A 6,000-nucleotide genomic window follows, 5' to 3' on the forward strand; every position below is an offset into this window, starting at 1 on the left:
TTGACGTATGTATGGTTGATATCTTTTGGGTACAAGCTGACTAAAAATTTTTAAGTGGTAATTAATATAATTTGCACATGTAAACAATCCCATTAAGATAAGTCCATTTCAGTGGATGAACACATACTTAGGTCTGTGCTGAACCTTATTTAATAAAAAGACACCTTTTCTTTATCTAAAGGTCATTTTGGCACCACTAATGGACACTTATTATTATCAGGTGGTAAAAAAATGGGAAGGAGAAAGCAAGGAAATGATCATTACAGTTTAAACTACAAAGAAGATAGAAGGAATGTCAGCAGGGTTGGGATGGAGCTAATGTCATATGTGGAACCAACTAGTGCATCCAAAACATTTTTGCAACACTGATGAATACCCTGGCTATGTGAAGATTACAGTACAGAGGGAAGTTCCTATGAGGGTAAATTGAAGAAGACTGTATGCTGGGAAAGAAGCTCCATCAGAGAAAAGTTGCCTGGGGTAGGTGAAATGCATAAGCAGAAAGTGATGTACTGAAAAGCTGTAGTTAAAGTCAGCAGTGGAATATTTTTGAAATGGTGTTTAAAGTTTTTCTCATGCAGCAATAGGTCACCCAAATTGAAAGAAAGGCTTCTGAGGTCTGGTGCTGGGGATAAAGTGGTGAGAGAATTTCACCAAGCTGGAAAATTCTTGTGACATCTTTCAGGGCCATTAAGAATTTGAGAATTTGAAATATTCTCAATGCTGTTGTTTGGCTGAAAAATTCACTGCAGAAAAAAAAGAAAATCAGCCTACAACACTGTTCCATTCCACTGAAATGTCTCTGGTTTTGCTATTGTTTGCTTAATGTGTAGATGTGTTGTAGAGTAACCATTACTTCAATTATAAGACATAATAGAATGTCACTAATAGAGTTCTTAATGACATTTTTATGTTAGTATTTAGAATACTAGAATAAAGAAGAATACTTTTACAGTTACTTTCTGGACATCAGACTAAATTACAATAAGAAAATAACTAATTAAAGCTGTTGGTCTGTTGATTTTGCTGTGCATTTTTCTATTAGTTTTCCTCATTGAGTTCTGGCCCAGATCTTCTCTTTCACAGATTACCAGTCTGAAACAAGCATCTGCTTGGGAAGGGTAAGAAGAAGAAGCTAGATAGCAAAAAGGAGGAAGAAATTTAAATGCACCCAGTGATTTAAGGCACTAAACTGCCTTAGTCCATATTCACAATTCTTTAAATCTATGAAAACCTGTTTTACAGATTCTTTGAGTAGTTGGAGGTGTGTTTCCTCTGGCTGTCCAGCACTGAGCACATTGACACTGAGCTCAGGGCTGAACTTGCTTGTGATGGTGGTTTTGATCCAGAAGTAAGAAGGTTTTCATGCAAAAACTTTTAAATATTCAGTCAAGAGGAGAGAAAAATTTAGTATACCCTAGTAACAGCCTGGGTGATTGACACATTATATAGATATTCTCCAATTAGTGCTGAATATTATATGCAGACATTGTCTGGAATTGTCTGGGACTTCTCAACCCACAGCAGAACATCCTAGACACTTGGATACAAAAACATCTGGTCCAAAATACTTTTAACTCTACATTATTTGGAAAAATAAAGAATACGTCTTTTCAGAAACTGTATTGAGAATCCTATTAGAGAATTTTGTTTTATTTTCCTCTGTTCCATCTTTTGAAGTTGTATAATATTTAGTCTAATATTCAGCTTTTATGGCACATCTTTTTTGAATTACTTACTGTTGGATCTCAGAATATAATATCTGCAGAGAGAGATTTGAGTGGTCTTTGCAAAAAGCTGTGGGCTACAGAAGGTGGGAAAAACCCTCTTCATGGACCTCATCCCTGTGGATTTTTCCTGCCTTCTCCAGCAGGATGTGAAGAGACTCTTTGCATGATGGTATCACATGCCCTGCCCAAACCAGAGAGTCCGCACCTTGATCTTATCAAACCTATGCAGAAGACCTTTTGTGGTTTATCTCTCCCTTTGTGTTCCCTGAATCCTTGCATTCTGTAAACCCGAATACCTTTTTTCCTTTGTAATTCCCCCAAGATAAAATGGGTTTTCCCCTATGATGTATGTGCAAGACCCCAAATTTGTTAATCTGGGTTTTCCCCTTATGTCATCCCCTGAACCCCCCTTTGTAATAATTGTAATAGTTACAACCCCCTGTTGCATACTGTCTCAGTTTAAAGAGACTGGAGCGTTTTGCTAAGGAGGATGAGTTTTGAGGTAGACCAAACTCTTCTCTCTCAGCAATTGTAAATCTGAAATTAAGAGGCTCAAATCGAGGAAGTATGGAAAAAGGAAGAAATAACAACCCTTTATTAAAAGATATATGTATATTGGCAAAAACAGTAACAGAACACAAAATCAACTAAGCAATAATCAATCCTGTACCCAAAAGTTCCCTTCAAAAAGGAAACAGTCTGATACTTCTCTGTCCTCTAGCACGACTCTAATCGCAGTTGGCAGGGGCCGCTGTTGGATCACTGGACGTGCAGAGCCTGCAGTGCTCTGTGTTGGTCAGCAGGGGGCGCTTTTGGGCTCTAGCGGCCACCGCGTGGGGACCCCGGATCACGGGAGAAGCCGAAATGGAGATCTCCCCCCCACCAAGGAGGGAAAGGGGAGAAGGGGAAAGAAGGGCAGTTTCTTTACCACGAAATTCACGTTGTCTGTGGCTGGCTGCAGTCAGGACTCCCCCCTTTCCTTGACGAGCACAAACTCCCTGATGAATTCTGAGCAGATTCGGTCTGGAGACAGGGCACCCCGCAGGCAAGCCGAGGCCAGAGAGCAGCCAGATGATCAGGTCGAGAGCAAAACGGCCTCAAAGCTTTTCCAACACACACACACCCCTTGCCTCAGTTAAGGCAAAAAGTGAAGTGTCCCCGGTTTGTAAGGAGAGGAGGAGAAAACCTCTTCCACCCTCCCTGCAGTTTTTTAGAAAGGCTATTAGCCTGGAATGCAGGTCTGCCAGCTAGTTCTTTTGTATAGTTAATTACCCCTTCCCCCTCTTCGTTCAATCTCCTTCTCTTACAGTGGGACAGGGGAAAGGAAAATTTCTGCTTGGATTTTTAGAACAAGTAAAGCTGTGACAAATATGTAGACCCTAAACCCTTTGAATATGAACTTGTAAGTCCAATAAACCATTCCAGTTTCTTGCCTCCCTGGGATCGTCTGGCCTTTATTGACCTCCACACGAGTTGCACAAAATTCCTGAGATGAAGAGTGAAACAAAGAGCATTTATATGCTCATTATCCCAACTCAGGCCCTAAGATGGAGGAGCTCTGCATTTTTCTATAACATGTTGAGACAATGTATAACCAAAGGAGAATTTCAAACCCTGGAGTTTCTGTGTCATTTCAATGGTTCGCTCAGTCAGCTATTTCAGCAAACAGTTTGCCTAGATTTGTTAGATTTCTTTGCTATAGAATCTCTATACTGTTACAGATAGAGTAACAGGTTCCTTAATCTTTTCATGTCAAAGAAGTAGTTCTTTTTAGAAAGATAGAATAGTAATAGCTTGATTTTTTCAAAGGCAAACTAACAGCAAACTCTTTAATTTAAATTAGTGGCATTTCTACAACTGGATATTGTAATATGTTTGAAGTTCTACAAATAGGCATTGTGCACTGGCAAATACTATTACTAAACAGAAACTACACACATGCCATGAAATACTCTTTAAAGAATAGCATTTCAATTATTTTTTTTGTGATACAAAATATAAAAAATTGGCATTAATTTATCAATATTTCAGTGTGCTTAAATATCTTTCCCATTTATTATTAGAGCTGCTATGAAAAAGGATTCTAGATGATAAAAAAATTTATTCTGTTTTATAAGGAATTCTCAATTTAGAGCAACTTTTATTCTAATTAGTGTTGAACAAGTCTACAAAAATGGAGAAAACACTACATTTTCAATAATAGCAGCATTTATGTCAGCATTTAATTGTTACTATTAATTGTGTTGACATAATTGCTGTTGGAAGATAATCTTCATTAAACTTTTCATTCCAAACTCGCTAAACTTTACATTGAGGAGTGTAATTTTCCATAAATAATTGTTGTTAAATGACCATACTGGGATCTATGACATGCATGTATCTCATTCTGTGTACTGTCTAACACAATCAAGCTTTTATTGCAAGTGTAGAAACAAGTAACTTCTGAAAAGTTTGGCATTATTGGCAAGTCATAATAATCTAGATGTAGATATAGATATATGGATATAATCTATATTTAGATATAATCTATATGTTATTTTGTAAATTTTACCATAAAGCATAGATTCAAACTGACATTGAAAATGTATGTTGAGACATCTACTGCTGTGATTCTGCATTTCTTAGTAATAAGGTGTTGCATGACATAGATTTTCTCTGTAGCCAAAGTTCATATATGACAATTTGACTTCTATTGCCGCATAAATATGGAATATGTGCTTTCAGTTATAATCCCTGTAAATAATCCACCATCTGAGTTTATTGTAGTGGAAAACTAGTCATCTGAACCATACAGGGGAAAGAAAACAGTTAACAGGGATGAGTCTTTTAATTTACCTTTACAGCTATGTTAAGCAGACGCCTGCAACTGAGCTATTTGTGTAGGCCTTGAGCTATTTGTGTAGGCCTCTTTTGTTACTAGTGGAGAGAAACAGGGTCTCAGTCTGTGATTCATAGAATCCTAAAGTAGACGTCTATAGTTGGTCTCATAAATTCTATCTTCTACTGCCTATTGATCTCCATTGGATAGAAAAAAATTGAAAGTTTCTAGTAAATATGCAGCAGTTTACAGACTTCCAAAGTTAGGTGAGATGTCTTCTGAATACTTACTAAAGTGCTATGATATAAAAAAATTATGTCACTTTGTTTTTTTAGTGCTAGTGATTTTCAGCTATTACAATACTTTTATTCTGTGCAAAATTTATCTCTGTTATACTCTGTACAAGGCTACATAACTGAACTATTTGGTCTTATGCTAAAATGGTTATTTTTATAGCTCAGTCATATAACTTCATAAAATATATTAATTTAAACATTTTATAGTTTGCATGGCATGTTAGGGAGGAAGGAGGAAAGGTGAGGCAAAGTCTAGTGAAATGAAGAGGTAAGAGAATGTTCTTCGTAGTTGTATGAGCTTTGCAGAAACAAACATAGAACCTTGCTTTTTCCTTGAACTTGTGGTTATCCTTAACTGTTATCTTATAATCTAACTTCTTTTCTTTTGTTTTCTTTTTGCCTATACTTTCTAACTTGCTTATTTTCTGACACTGTTCAAGTATGAAGCAAAGGCACTATATTTAAATAAGCTGTAATTCCACTTAAGACATAACCTCCAGATGAATTCAGTTTTACAAAATTTTCATGGATGACAATTGAGCAGCACAGAAAAAAACCAAAATTTCTCCCCTATTAATGGACACCCCTCTACAAACACCTCATTTATATTTCTTACTTCTACCCTGGAGAGGGCCTTTACTTTTCAGAACCTGGCCCTTACACTGTAATTTGCACATCATGTTTTACTGAGAGTGCAAATATTGTCACCCTCTAAGGTTACTTGCATTTGCATGCCCAAGTTGTATTGTAAAGTGACAATTGGCAGCATTTACTTTTTTGGCTGCCATTTCTTCATCTTGCATAATGCATTTTTCTTACATTGGAAGATGAGGCCCAGGAAAATTATAAAGTTGGAGTGCACCTGTGGGATGACAGTGTGATGGACATCTGTGAAATAAATGCAGACTTATGGTGAGCAGGTTCAGCTGCAACCCCTTAAAATGACATTGTATAATATGTCAGGCTGAAGTGGTAGACTGTTGAACAACCACAGAAAAACATTACATCATGTAAAACTGTGATACAAGAGGAAAAATGACAACAGTGCGCAAAGCTACGGCTGATCCTGCTTGCCATATGGTATGTAACTCACTGTAATAACACTTACATTGCCTCAGTAAGTGCCCTTAAATATCAGGGAGTGAATAAGGCATTA

General features: G+C 37.0%; 1 long non-coding RNA gene across 2 annotated transcripts in view; it reads left to right on the forward strand.

Moving 5' to 3' along the window:
• LOC113963347 overlaps positions 1 to 2,163 on the forward strand; it is a 31,997-nt gene extending 29,834 nt beyond the window's left edge. For both annotated transcript variants that reach the window (XR_003532766.1, XR_003532767.1), the window contains exon 3: positions 221 to 2,163. This is a non-coding gene — a long non-coding RNA (uncharacterized LOC113963347). The remainder of the gene's footprint in view (positions 1 to 220) is intronic.
• Positions 2,164 to 6,000: the final 3,837 nt, after the last annotated feature.

Source organism: Neopelma chrysocephalum, unplaced genomic scaffold (assembly GCF_003984885.1).
Source record: "Neopelma chrysocephalum unplaced genomic scaffold, ASM398488v2 Primary Assembly neopelma1_25, whole genome shotgun sequence".
Classification (NCBI taxonomy): Eukaryota; Metazoa; Chordata; class Aves; order Passeriformes; family Pipridae; genus Neopelma; species Neopelma chrysocephalum.